Raw genomic sequence first — 14,669 nt, 5'->3', positions numbered from 1 at the left:
AAGCTCAAGCCAGCTAGCTCAAGCTCAAGCTCAAGCTAGCTAGCTAGCTCAAGCTCAAGCTCAAGCTCAAGCTAGCTAGCTCAAGCTCAAGCTAGCTAGCTAGCTCAAGCTCAAGCTAGCTAGCTCAAGCTCAAGCTAGCTAGCTCAAGCTCAAGCCAGCTAGCTCAAGCTCAAGCTCAAGCTAGCTAGCTAGCTCAAGCTCAAGCTAGCTAGCTCAAGCTCAAGCTAGCTAGCTAGCTAGCTCAAGCTCAAGCTCAAGCTAGCTAGCTCAAGCTCAAGCTCAAGCTAGCTAGCTCAAGCTCAAGCTCAAGCTAGCTAGCTCAAGCTCAAGCTAAGCTAGCTAGCTCAAGCCCAAGCTCAAGCTAGCTAGCTAGCTCAAGCTCAAGCTAGCTAGCTCAAGCTCAAGCTCAAGCTCAAGCTAGCTAGCTAGCTCAAGCTCAAGCTCAAGCTAGCTAGCTAGCTCAAGCTCAAGCTAGCTAGCTCAAGCTCAAGCTAGCTAGCTAGCTCAAGTTCAAGCTAGCTAGCTAGCTCAAGCTCAAGCTAGCTAGCTAGCTCAAGCTCAAGCTAGCTAGCTCAAGCTCAAGCTAGCTAGCTCAAGCTCAAGCTAGCTAGCTAGCTCAAGCTCAAGCTCAAGCTAGCTAGCTCAAGCTCAAGCTCAAGCTAGCTAGCTAGCTCAAGCTCAAGCTAGCTAGCTAGCTCAAGCTCAAGCTAGCTAGCTAGCTCAAGTTCAAGCTAGCTAGCTAGCTCAAGCTCAAGCTAGCTAGCTCAAGCTCAAGCTAGCTAGCTCAAACTCAAGCTAGCTAGCTAGCTCAAGTTCAAGCTAGCTAGCTAGCTCAAGCTCAAGCTAGCTAGCTAGCTCAAGCTCAAGCTAGCTAGCTCAAGCTCAAGCTAGCTAGCTCAAGCTCAAGCTAGCTAGCTAGCTCAAGCTCAAGCTCAAGCTAGCTAGCTCAAGCTCAAGCTCAAGCTAGCTAGCTAGCTCAAGCTCAAGCTAGCTAGCTAGCTCAAGCTCAAGCTAGCTAGCTAGCTCAAGTTCAAGCTAGCTAGCTAGGTCAAGCTCAAGCTAGCTAGCTCAAGCTCAAGCTAGCTAGCTCAAGCTCAAGCCAGCTAGCTCAAGCTCAAGCTCAAGCTAGCTAGCTAGCTCAAGCACAAGCTTGCTAGCTAGCTCAAGCTCAAGCTAGCTAGCTCAAGCTCAAGCTAGCTAGCTCAAGCTCAAGCTAGCTAGCTCAAGCTCAAGCTCAAGCTAGCTAGCTAGCTCAAGCACAAGCTTGCTAGCTAGCTCAAGCTCAAGCTAGCTAGCTCAAGCTCAAGCTAGCTAGCTCAAGCTCAAGCTAGCTAGCTAGCTCAAGCTCAAGCTCAAGCTAGCTAGCTCAAGCTCAAGCTCAAGCTAGCTAGCTAGCTCAAGCTCAAGCTAGCTAGCTAGCTCAAGCTCAAGCTAGCTAGCTAGCTCAAGCTCAAGCTAGCTAGCTCAAGCTCAAGCTCAAGCTAGCTAGCTAGCTCAAGCTAGCTAGCTAGCTCAAGCTCAAGCTAGCTAGCTAGCTCAAGTTCAAGCTAGCTAGCTAGCTCAAGCTCAAGCTAGCTAGCTAGCTCAAGCTCAAGCTAGCTAGCTCAAGCTCAAGCTAGCTAGCTCAAGCTCAAGCTAGCTAGCTAGCTCAAGCTCAAGCTCAAGCTAGCTAGCTCAAGCTCAAGCTCAAGCTAGCTAGCTAGCTCAAGCTCAAGCTAGCTAGCTAGCTCAAGCTCAAGCTAGCTAGCTAGCTCAAGTTCAAGCTAGCTAGCTAGCTCAAGCTCAAGCTAGCTAGCTCAAGCTCAAGCTAGCTAGCTCAAGCTCAAGCCAGCTAGCTCAAGCTCAAGCTCAAGCTAGCTAGCTAGCTCAAGCTCAAGCTCAAGCTAGCTAGCTAGCTCAAGTTCAAGCTAGCTAGCTAGCTCAAGCTCAAGCTAGCTAGCTCAAGCTCAAGCTAGCTAGCTCAAGCTCAAGCCAGCTAGCTCAAGCTCAATCTCAAGCTAGCTAGCTAGCTCAAGCTCAAGCTAGCTAGCTCAAGCTCAAGCTAGCTAGCTAGCTAGCTCAAGCTCAAGCTCAAGCTAGCTAGCTCAAGCTCAAGCTCAAGCTAGCTAGCTCAAGCTCAAGCTCAAGCTAGCTAGCTCAAGCTCAAGCTCAAGCTAGCTAGCTCAAGCTCAAGCTCAAGCTAGCTAGCTAGCTCAAGCTCAAGCTAGCTAGCTCAAGCTCAAGCTCAAGCTCAAGCTAGCTAGCTAGCTAGCTCAAGCTCAAGCTCAAGCTAGCTAGCTAGCTCAAGCTCAAGCTAGCTAGCTCAAGCTCAAGCCAGCTAGCTCAAGCTCAAGCTCAAGCTAGCTAGCTAGCTCAAGCTCAAGCTAGCTAGCTCAAGCTCAAGCCAGCTAGCTCAAGCTCAAGCTCAAGCTCAAGCTAGCTAGCTAGCTCAAGCTCAAGCTAGATAGCTAGCTCAAGCTAGCTAGCTAGCTCAAGCTCAAGCTCAAGCTAGCTAGCTAGCTAGCTCAAGCTCAAGCTAGCTAGCTCAAGCTCAAGCCAGCTAGCTCAAGCTCAAGCTCAAGCTAGCTAGCTAGCTCAAGCTCAAGCTAGCTAGCTCAAGCTCAAGCTCAAGCGAGCTAGCTAGCTCAAGCTCAAGCTAGCTAGCTAGCTCAAGCTCAAGCTAGCTAACTCAAGCTAACTCAGCTAGCTCAAGCTAACTCAAGCTAGCTAAAGCTAACTCAAGCTAACTCAAGCTAACTCAAGCTAACTCAAGCTAGCTAAAGCTAACTCAAGCTAACTCAAGCTAACCCGAGCTAACTCAAGCTAGCTCAAGCTAACCCAAGCTAGCTAAAGCTAACTCAAGCTAACTCAAGCTAATTCAAGCTAACTCAAGCTAACTCAAGCTAACTCAAGCTAACTCAAGCTAGCTAAAGCTAACTCAAGCTAACTCAAGCTAACTCAAGCTAACCCGAGCTAACTCAAGCTAACTGAAGGTAGCTAAAGCTAGTTCAAGCTAACTCAAGCTAGCTAAAGCTAAGACAAGCTAACTCAAGCTAACTCAAGCTAACTCAAGCTAACTCAAGCTAACTCAAGCTAGTTCAAGCTAACTCAAGCTAACTCAAGCTAACTCAAGCTAGCTAAAGCTAACTCAAGCTAACTCAAGCTAACTCAAGCTAACCCGAGCTAACTCAAGCTAACTCAAGGTAGCTAAAGCTAGTTCAAGCTAACTCAAGCTAGCTAAAGCTAAGACAAGCTAACTCAAGCTAACTCAAGCTAACTCAAGCTAACTCAAGCTAACTCAAGCTAGTTCAAGCTAACTCAAGCTAGCTAAAGCTAACTCAAGCTAACTCAAGCTAACTCAAGCTAGCTCAAGCTAACTCAAGCTAGTTCAAGCTAACTCAAGCTAGCTAAAGCTAACTCAAGCTAACTCAAGCTAACTCAAGCTAACTCAAGCTAGCTAAAGCTAACTCAAGCTAACTCAAGCTAACCCGAGCTAACTCAAGCTAGCTCAAGCTAACCCAAGCTAGCTAAAGCTAACTCAAGCTAACTCAAGCTAATTCAAGCTAACTCAAGCTAACTCAAGCTAACTCAAGCTAACTCAAGCTAGCTAAAGCTAACTCAAGCTAACTCAAGCTAACTCAAGCTAACCCGAGCTAACTCAAGCTAACTCAAGGTAGCTAAAGCTAGTTCAAGCTAACTCAAGCTAGCTAAAGCTAAGACAAGCTAACTCAAGCTAACTCAAGCTAACTCAAGCTAACTCAAGCTAACTCAAGCTAACTCAAGCTAGCTAAAGCTAACTCAAGCTAACTCAAGCTAACTCAAGCTAACCCGAGCTAACTCAAGCTAACTCAAGGTAGCTAAAGCTAGTTCAAGCTAACTCAAGCTAGCTAAAGCTAAGACAAGCTAACTCAAGCTAACTCAAGCTAACTCAAGCTAACTCAAGCTAACTAAAGCTAGTTCAAGCTAACTCAAGCTAGCTAAAGCTAACTCAAGCTAACTCAAGCTAACTCAAGCTAGCTCAAGCTAACTCAAGCTAGTTCAAGCTAACTCAAGCTAGCTAAAGCTAACTCAAGCTAACTCAAGCTAACTCAAGCTAACTCAAGCTAGCTAAAGCTAACTCAAGCTAACTCAAGCTAACCCGAGCTAACTCAAGCTAGCTCAAGCTAACCCAAGCTAGCTAAAGCTAACTCAAGCTAACTCAAGCTAATTCAAGCTAACTCAAGCTAACTCAAGCTAACTCAAGCTAACTCAAGCTAGCTAAAGCTAACTCAAGCTAACTCAAGCTAACTCAAGCTAACCCGAGCTAACTCAAGCTAACTCAAGGTAGCTAAAGCTAGTTCAAGCTAACTCAAGCTAGCTAAAGCTAAGACAAGCTAACTCAAGCTAACTCAAGCTAACTCAAGCTAACTCAAGCTAACTCAAGCTAACTCAAGCTAGTTCAAGCTAACTCAAGCTAACTCAAGCTAACTCAAGCTAGCTAAAGCTAACTCAAGCTAACTCAAGCTAACTCAAGCTAACCCGAGCTAACTCAAGCTAACTCAAGGTAGCTAAAGCTAGTTCAAGCTAGCTCAAGCTAGCTAAAGCTAAGACAAGCTAACTCAAGCTAACTCAAGCTAACTCAAGCTAACTCAAGCTAGTTCAAGCTAACTCAAGCTAGCTAAAGCTAACTCAAGCTAACTCAAGCTAACTCAAGCTAGCTCAAGCTAACTCAAGCTAGTTCAAGCTAACTCAAGCTAGCTAAAGCTAACTCAAGCTAACTCAAGCTAACTCAAGCTAGCTCAAGCTAACTCAAGCTAACTCAAGCTAACTCAAGCTAACCCGAGCTAACTCAAGCTAACTCAAGGTAGCTAAAGCTAGTTCAAGCTAGCTCAAGCTAGCTAAAGCTAAGACAAGCTAACTCAAGCTAACTCAAGCTAACTCAAGCTAACTCAAGCTAGTTCAAGCTAACTCAAGCTAGCTAAAGCTAACTCAAGCTAACTCAAGCTAACTCAAGGTAGCTCAAGCTAACTCAAGCTAGTTCAAGCTAACTCAAGCTAGCTAAAGCTAACTCAAGCTAACTCAAGCTAACTCAAGCTAGCTCAAGCTAACTCAAGCTAGTTCAAGCTAACTCAAGCTAGCTAAAGCTAACTCAAGCTAACTCAAGCTAACTCAAGCTAACTCAAGCTAGCTAAAGCTAACTCAAGCTAACTCAAGCTAACCCGAGCTAACTCAAGCTAGCTCAAGCTAACCCAAGCTAGCTAAAGCTAACTCAAGCTAACTCAAGCTAATTCAAGCTAACTCAAGCTAACTCAAGCTAACTCAAGCTAACTCAAGCTAGCTAAAGCTAACTCAAGCTAACTCAAGCTAACTCAAGCTAACCCGAGCTAACTCAAGCTAACTCAAGGTAGCTAAAGCTAGTTCAAGCTAACTCAAGCTAGCTAAAGCTAAGACAAGCTAACTCAAGCTAACTCAAGCTAACTCAAGCTAACTCAAGCTAACTCAAGCTAGTTCAAGCTAACTCAAGCTAACTCAAGCTAACTCAAGCTAGCTAAAGCTAACTCAAGCTAACTCAAGCTAACTCAAGCTAACCCGAGCTAACTCAAGCTAACTCAAGGTAGCTAAAGCTAGTTCAAGCTAGCTCAAGCTAGCTAAAGCTAAGACAAGCTAACTCAAGCTAACTCAAGCTAACTCAAGCTAGTTCAAGCTAACTCAAGCTAGCTAAAGCTAACTCAAGCTAACTCAAGCTAACTCAAGCTAGCTCAAGCTAACTCAAGCTAGTTCAAGCTAACTCAAGCTAGCTAAAGCTAACTCAAGCTAACTCAAGCTAACTCAAGCTAACTCAAGCTAGCTAAAGCTAACTCAAGCTAACTCAAGCTAACCCGAGCTAACTCAAGCTAGCTCAAGCTAACCCAAGCTAGCTAAAGCTAACTCAAGCTAACTCAAGCTAATTCAAGCTAACTCAAGCTAACTCAAGCTAACTCAAGCTAACTCAAGCTAGCTAAAGCTAACTCAAGCTAACTCAAGCTAACTCAAGCTAACCCGAGCTAACTCAAGCTAACTCAAGGTAGCTAAAGCTAGTTCAAGCTAACTCAAGCTAGCTAAAGCTAAGACAAGCTAACTCAAGCTAACTCAAGCTAACTCAAGCTAACTCAAGCTAACTCAAGCTAACTCAAGCTAGTTCAAGCTAACTCAAGCTAACTCAAGCTAACTCAAGCTAGCTAAAGCTAACTCAAGCTAACTCAAGCTAACTCAAGCTAACCCGAGCTAACTCAAGCTAACTCAAGGTAGCTAAAGCTAGTTCAAGCTAACTCAAGCTAGCTAAAGCTAAGACAAGCTAACTCAAGCTAACTCAAGCTAACTCAAGCTAACTCAAGCTAACTAAAGCTAGTTCAAGCTAACTCAAGCTAGCTAAAGCTAACTCAAGCTAACTCAAGCTAACTCAAGCTAGCTCAAGCTAACTCAAGCTAGTTCAAGCTAACTCAAGCTAGCTAAAGCTAACTCAAGCTAACTCAAGCTAACTCAAGCTAACTCAAGCTAGCTAAAGCTAACCCGAGCTAACTCAAGCTAGCTCAAGCTAACCCAAGCTAGCTAAAGCTAACTCAAGCTAACTCAAGCTAATTCAAGCTAACTCAAGCTAACTCAAGCTAACTCAAGCTAACTCAAGCTAGCTAAAGCTAACTCAAGCTAACTCAAGCTAACTCAAGCTAACCCGAGCTAACTCAAGCTAACTCAAGGTAGCTAAAGCTAGTTCAAGCTAACTCAAGCTAGCTAAAGCTAAGACAAGCTAACTCAAGCTAACTCAAGCTAACTCAAGCTAACTCAAGCTAACTCAAGCTAACTCAAGCTAGTTCAAGCTAACTCAAGCTAACTCAAGCTAACTCAAGCTAGCTAAAGCTAACTCAAGCTAACTCAAGCTAACTCAAGCTAACCCGAGCTAACTCAAGCTAACTCAAGGTAGCTAAAGCTAGTTCAAGCTAACTCAAGCTAGCTAAAGCTAAGACAAGCTAACTCAAGCTAACTCAAGCTAACTCAAGCTAACTCAAGCTAACTAAAGCTAGTTCAAGCTAACTCAAGCTAGCTAAAGCTAACTCAAGCTAACTCAAGCTAACTCAAGCTAGCTCAAGCTAACTCAAGCTAGTTCAAGCTAACTCAAGCTAGCTAAAGCTAACTCAAGCTAACTCAAGCTAACTCAAGCTAACTCAAGCTAGCTAAAGCTAACTCAAGCTAACTCAAGCTAACCCGAGCTAACTCAAGCTAGCTCAAGCTAACCCAAGCTAGCTAAAGCTAACTCAAGCTAACTCAAGCTAATTCAAGCTAACTCAAGCTAACTCAAGCTAACTCAAGCTAACTCAAGCTAGCTAAAGCTAACTCAAGCTAACTCAAGCTAACTCAAGCTAACCCGAGCTAACTCAAGCTAACTCAAGGTAGCTAAAGCTAGTTCAAGCTAACTCAAGCTAGCTAAAGCTAAGACAAGCTAACTCAAGCTAACTCAAGCTAACTCAAGCTAACTCAAGCTAACTCAAGCTAGTTCAAGCTAACTTAATGAAGTTAACCCAAGCTAACTTGGGTTAATGAAGTCAAACTCAAGCTAACCCGAGCTAACTCAAGCTAACTCAAGCTAATTCAAGCTAACTCAAGCTAACTCAAGCTAATTCAAGCTAACTCAAGCTAATTCAAGCTAACTCAAGCTAGCTAAAGCTAACTCAAGCTAACTCAAGCTAACTCAAGCTAGCTCAAGCTAACTCAAGCTAACTCAAGCTAACTCAAGCTAACCCGAGCTAACTCAAGCTAACTCAAGGTAGCTAAAGCTAGTTCAAGCTAGCTCAAGCTAGCTAAAGCTAAGACAAGCTAACTCAAGCTAACTCAAGCTAACTCAAGCTAGTTCAAGCTAACTCAAGCTAGCTAAAGCTAACTCAAGCTAACTCAAGCTAACTCAAGCTAGCTCAAGCTAACTCAAGCTAGTTCAAGCTAACTCAAGCTAGCTAAAGCTAACTCAAGCTAACTCAAGCTAACTCAAGCTAGCTCAAGCTAACTCAAGCTAGTTCAAGCTAACTCAAGCTAGCTAAAGCTAACTCAAGCTAACTCAAGCTAACTCAAGCTAACTCAAGCTAGCTAAAGCTAACTCAAGCTAACTCAAGCTAACCCGAGCTAACTCAAGCTAGCTCAAGCTAACCCAAGCTAGCTAAAGCTAACTCAAGCTAACTCAAGCTAATTCAAGCTAACTCAAGCTAACTCAAGCTAACTCAAGCTAACTCAAGCTAGCTAAAGCTAACTCAAGCTAACTCAAGCTAACTCAAGCTAACCCGAGCTAACTCAAGCTAACTCAAGGTAGCTAAAGCTAGTTCAAGCTAACTCAAGCTAGCTAAAGCTAAGACAAGCTAACTCAAGCTAACTCAAGCTAACTCAAGCTAACTCAAGCTAACTCAAGCTAGTTCAAGCTAACTCAAGCTAACTCAAGCTAACTCAAGCTAGCTAAAGCTAACTCAAGCTAACTCAAGCTAACTCAAGCTAACCCGAGCTAACTCAAGCTAACTCAAGGTAGCTAAAGCTAGTTCAAGCTAGCTCAAGCTAGCTAAAGCTAAGACAAGCTAACTCAAGCTAACTCAAGCTAACTCAAGCTAGTTCAAGCTAACTCAAGCTAGCTAAAGCTAACTCAAGCTAACTCAAGCTAACTCAAGCTAGCTCAAGCTAACTCAAGCTAGTTCAAGCTAACTCAAGCTAGCTAAAGCTAACTCAAGCTAACTCAAGCTAACTCAAGCTAACTCAAGCTAGCTAAAGCTAACTCAAGCTAACTCAAGCTAACCCGAGCTAACTCAAGCTAGCTCAAGCTAACCCAAGCTAGCTAAAGCTAACTCAAGCTAACTCAAGCTAATTCAAGCTAACTCAAGCTAACTCAAGCTAACTCAAGCTAACTCAAGCTAGCTAAAGCTAACTCAAGCTAACTCAAGCTAACTCAAGCTAACCCGAGCTAACTCAAGCTAACTCAAGGTAGCTAAAGCTAGTTCAAGCTAACTCAAGCTAGCTAAAGCTAAGACAAGCTAACTCAAGCTAACTCAAGCTAACTCAAGCTAACTCAAGCTAACTCAAGCTAACTCAAGCTAGTTCAAGCTAACTCAAGCTAACTCAAGCTAACTCAAGCTAGCTAAAGCTAACTCAAGCTAACTCAAGCTAACTCAAGCTAACCCGAGCTAACTCAAGCTAACTCAAGGTAGCTAAAGCTAGTTCAAGCTAACTCAAGCTAGCTAAAGCTAAGACAAGCTAACTCAAGCTAACTCAAGCTAACTCAAGCTAACTCAAGCTAACTAAAGCTAGTTCAAGCTAACTCAAGCTAGCTAAAGCTAACTCAAGCTAACTCAAGCTAACTCAAGCTAGCTCAAGCTAACTCAAGCTAGTTCAAGCTAACTCAAGCTAGCTAAAGCTAACTCAAGCTAACTCAAGCTAACTCAAGCTAACTCAAGCTAGCTAAAGCTAACCCGAGCTAACTCAAGCTAGCTCAAGCTAACCCAAGCTAGCTAAAGCTAACTCAAGCTAACTCAAGCTAATTCAAGCTAACTCAAGCTAACTCAAGCTAACTCAAGCTAACTCAAGCTAGCTAAAGCTAACTCAAGCTAACTCAAGCTAACTCAAGCTAACCCGAGCTAACTCAAGCTAACTCAAGGTAGCTAAAGCTAGTTCAAGCTAACTCAAGCTAGCTAAAGCTAAGACAAGCTAACTCAAGCTAACTCAAGCTAACTCAAGCTAACTCAAGCTAACTCAAGCTAACTCAAGCTAGTTCAAGCTAACTCAAGCTAACTCAAGCTAACTCAAGCTAGCTAAAGCTAACTCAAGCTAACTCAAGCTAACTCAAGCTAACCCGAGCTAACTCAAGCTAACTCAAGGTAGCTAAAGCTAGTTCAAGCTAACTCAAGCTAGCTAAAGCTAAGACAAGCTAACTCAAGCTAACTCAAGCTAACTCAAGCTAACTCAAGCTAACTCAAGCTAGTTCAAGCTAACTCAAGCTAGCTAAAGCTAACTCAAGCTAACTCAAGCTAACTCAAGCTAGCTCAAGCTAACTCAAGCTAGTTCAAGCTAACTCAAGCTAGCTAAAGCTAACTCAAGCTAACTCAAGCTAACTCAAGCTAACTCAAGCTAGCTAAAGCTAACTCAAGCTAACTCAAGCTAACCCGAGCTAACTCAAGCTAGCTCAAGCTAACCCAAGCTAGCTAAAGCTAACTCAAGCTAACTCAAGCTAATTCAAGCTAACTCAAGCTAACTCAAGCTAACTCAAGCTAACTCAAGCTAGCTAAAGCTAACTCAAGCTAACTCAAGCTAACTCAAGCTAACCCGAGCTAACTCAAGCTAACTCAAGGTAGCTAAAGCTAGTTCAAGCTAACTCAAGCTAGCTAAAGCTAAGACAAGCTAACTCAAGCTAACTCAAGCTAACTCAAGCTAACTCAAGCTAACTCAAGCTAACTCAAGCTAGCTAAAGCTAACTCAAGCTAACTCAAGCTAACTCAAGCTAACCCGAGCTAACTCAAGCTAACTCAAGGTAGCTAAAGCTAGTTCAAGCTAACTCAAGCTAGCTAAAGCTAAGACAAGCTAACTCAAGCTAACTCAAGCTAACTCAAGCTAACTCAAGCTAACTAAAGCTAGTTCAAGCTAACTCAAGCTAGCTAAAGCTAACTCAAGCTAACTCAAGCTAACTCAAGCTAGCTCAAGCTAACTCAAGCTAGTTCAAGCTAACTCAAGCTAGCTAAAGCTAACTCAAGCTAACTCAAGCTAACTCAAGCTAACTCAAGCTAGCTAAAGCTAACTCAAGCTAACTCAAGCTAACCCGAGCTAACTCAAGCTAGCTCAAGCTAACCCAAGCTAGCTAAAGCTAACTCAAGCTAACTCAAGCTAATTCAAGCTAACTCAAGCTAACTCAAGCTAACTCAAGCTAACTCAAGCTAGCTAAAGCTAACTCAAGCTAACTCAAGCTAACTCAAGCTAACCCGAGCTAACTCAAGCTAACTCAAGGTAGCTAAAGCTAGTTCAAGCTAACTCAAGCTAGCTAAAGCTAAGACAAGCTAACTCAAGCTAACTCAAGCTAACTCAAGCTAACTCAAGCTAACTCAAGCTAACTCAAGCTAGTTCAAGCTAACTCAAGCTAACTCAAGCTAACTCAAGCTAGCTAAAGCTAACTCAAGCTAACTCAAGCTAACTCAAGCTAACCCGAGCTAACTCAAGCTAACTCAAGGTAGCTAAAGCTAGTTCAAGCTAGCTCAAGCTAGCTAAAGCTAAGACAAGCTAACTCAAGCTAACTCAAGCTAACTCAAGCTAACTCAAGCTAGTTCAAGCTAACTCAAGCTAGCTAAAGCTAACTCAAGCTAACTCAAGCTAACTCAAGCTAGCTCAAGCTAACTCAAGCTAGTTCAAGCTAACTCAAGCTAGCTAAAGCTAACTCAAGCTAACTCAAGCTAACTCAAGCTAGCTCAAGCTAACTCAAGCTAACTCAAGCTAACTCAAGCTAACCCGAGCTAACTCAAGCTAACTCAAGGTAGCTAAAGCTAGTTCAAGCTAGCTCAAGCTAGCTAAAGCTAAGACAAGCTAACTCAAGCTAACTCAAGCTAACTCAAGCTAACTCAAGCTAGTTCAAGCTAACTCAAGCTAGCTAAAGCTAACTCAAGCTAACTCAAGCTAACTCAAGCTAGCTCAAGCTAACTCAAGCTAGTTCAAGCTAACTCAAGCTAGCTAAAGCTAACTCAAGCTAACTCAAGCTAACTCAAGCTAGCTCAAGCTAACTCAAGCTAGTTCAAGCTAACTCAAGCTAGCTAAAGCTAACTCAAGCTAACTCAAGCTAACTCAAGCTAACTCAAGCTAGCTAAAGCTAACTCAAGCTAACTCAAGCTAACCCGAGCTAACTCAAGCTAGCTCAAGCTAACCCAAGCTAGCTAAAGCTAACTCAAGCTAACTCAAGCTAATTCAAGCTAACTCAAGCTAACTCAAGCTAACTCAAGCTAACTCAAGCTAGCTAAAGCTAACTCAAGCTAACTCAAGCTAACTCAAGCTAACCCGAGCTAACTCAAGCTAACTCAAGGTAGCTAAAGCTAGTTCAAGCTAACTCAAGCTAGCTAAAGCTAAGACAAGCTAACTCAAGCTAACTCAAGCTAACTCAAGCTAACTCAAGCTAACTCAAGCTAGTTCAAGCTAACTCAAGCTAACTCAAGCTAACTCAAGCTAGCTAAAGCTAACTCAAGCTAACTCAAGCTAACTCAAGCTAACCCGAGCTAACTCAAGCTAACTCAAGGTAGCTAAAGCTAGTTCAAGCTAGCTCAAGCTAGCTAAAGCTAAGACAAGCTAACTCAAGCTAACTCAAGCTAACTCAAGCTAGTTCAAGCTAACTCAAGCTAGCTAAAGCTAACTCAAGCTAACTCAAGCTAACTCAAGCTAGCTCAAGCTAACTCAAGCTAGTTCAAGCTAACTCAAGCTAGCTAAAGCTAACTCAAGCTAACTCAAGCTAACTCAAGCTAACTCAAGCTAGCTAAAGCTAACTCAAGCTAACTCAAGCTAACCCGAGCTAACTCAAGCTAGCTCAAGCTAACCCAAGCTAGCTAAAGCTAACTCAAGCTAACTCAAGCTAATTCAAGCTAACTCAAGCTAACTCAAGCTAACTCAAGCTAACTCAAGCTAGCTAAAGCTAACTCAAGCTAACTCAAGCTAACTCAAGCTAACCCGAGCTAACTCAAGCTAACTCAAGGTAGCTAAAGCTAGTTCAAGCTAACTCAAGCTAGCTAAAGCTAAGACAAGCTAACTCAAGCTAACTCAAGCTAACTCAAGCTAACTCAAGCTAACTCAAGCTAACTCAAGCTAGCTAAAGCTAACTCAAGCTAACTCAAGCTAACTCAAGCTAACCCGAGCTAACTCAAGCTAACTCAAGGTAGCTAAAGTTAGTTCAAGCTAACTCAAGCTAGCTAAAGCTAAGACAAGCTAACTCAAGCTAACTCAAGCTAACTCAAGCTAACTCAAGCTAACTAAAGCTAGTTCAAGCTAACTCAAGCTAGCTAAAGCTAACTCAAGCTAACTCAAGCTAACTCAAGCTAGCTCAAGCTAACTCAAGCTAGTTCAAGCTAACTCAAGCTAGCTAAAGCTAACTCAAGCTAACTCAAGCTAACTCAAGCTAACTCAAGCTAGCTAAAGCTAACTCAAGCTAACTCAAGCTAACCCGAGCTAACTCAAGCTAGCTCAAGCTAACCCAAGCTAGCTAAAGCTAACTCAAGCTAACTCAAGCTAACTAAAGCTAGTTCAAGCTAACTCAAGCTAGCTAAAGCTAACTCAAGCTAACTCAAGCTAACTCAAGCTAGCTCAAGCTAACTCAAGCTAGTTCAAGCTAACTCAAGCTAGCTAAAGCTAACTCAAGCTAACTCAAGCTAACTCAAGCTAACTCAAGCTAGCTAAAGCTAACTCAAGCTAACTCAAGCTAACCCGAGCTAACTCAAGCTAGCTCAAGCTAACCCAAGCTAGCTAAAGCTAACTCAAGCTAACTCAAGCTAATTCAAGCTAACTCAAGCTAACTCAAGCTAACTCAAGCTAACTCAAGCTAGCTAAAGCTAACTCAAGCTAACTCAAGCTAACTCAAGCTAACCCGAGCTAACTCAAGCTAACTCAAGGTAGCTAAAGCTAGTTCAAGCTAACTCAAGCTAGCTAAAGCTAAGACAAGCTAACTCAAGCTAACTCAAGCTAACTCAAGCTAACTCAAGCTAACTCAAGCTAACTCAAGCTAGCTAAAGCTAACTCAAGCTAACTCAAGCTAACTCAAGCTAACCCGAGCTAACTCAAGCTAACTCAAGGTAGCTAAAGCTAGTTCAAGCTAACTCAAGCTAGCTAAAGCTAAGACAAGCTAACTCAAGCTAACTCAAGCTAACTCAAGCTAACTCAAGCTAACTAAAGCTAGTTCAAGCTAACTCAAGCTAGCTAAAGCTAACTCAAGCTAACTCAAGCTAACTCAAGCTAGCTCAAGCTAACTCAAGCTAGTTCAAGCTAACTCAAGCTAGCTAAAGCTAACTCAAGCTAACTCAAGCTAACTCAAGCTAACTCAAGCTAGCTAAAGCTAACTCAAGCTAACTCAAGCTAACCCGAGCTAACTCAAGCTAGCTCAAGCTAACCCAAGCTAGCTAAAGCTAACTCAAGCTAACTCAAGCTAATTCAAGCTAACTCAAGCTAACTCAAGCTAACTCAAGCTAACTCAAGCTAGCTAAAGCTAACTCAAGCTAACTCAAGCTAACTCAAGCTAACCCGAGCTAACTCAAGCTAACTCAAGGTAGCTAAAGCTAGTTCAAGCTAACTCAAGCTAGCTAAAGCTAAGACAAGCTAACTCAAGCTAACTCAAGCTAACTCAAGCTAACTCAAGCTAACTCAAGCTAACTCAAGCTAGTTCAAGCTAACTCAAGCTAACTCAAGCTAACTCAAGCTAGCTAAAGCTAACTCAAGCTAACTCAAGCTAACTCAAGCTAACCCGAGCTAACTCAAGCTAACTCAAGGTAGCTAAAGCTAGTTCAAGCTAGCTCAAGCTAGCTAAAGCTAAGACAAGCTAACTCAAGCTAACTCAAGCTAACTCAAGCTAACTCAAGCTAGTTCAAGCTAACTCAAGCTAGCTAAAGCTAACTCAAGCTAACTCAAGCTAACTCAAGCTAGCTCAAGCTAACTCAAGCTAGTTCAAGCTAACTCAAGCTAGCTAAAGCTAACTCAAGCT

This window comes from Convolutriloba macropyga, unplaced genomic scaffold, assembly GCF_964194025.1.
Source record: "Convolutriloba macropyga unplaced genomic scaffold, txConMacr16.3 SCAFFOLD_3105, whole genome shotgun sequence".
Lineage (NCBI taxonomy): Eukaryota > Metazoa > Xenacoelomorpha > Acoela > Convolutidae > Convolutriloba > Convolutriloba macropyga.
This window is presented reverse-complemented; position numbering follows the sequence as displayed.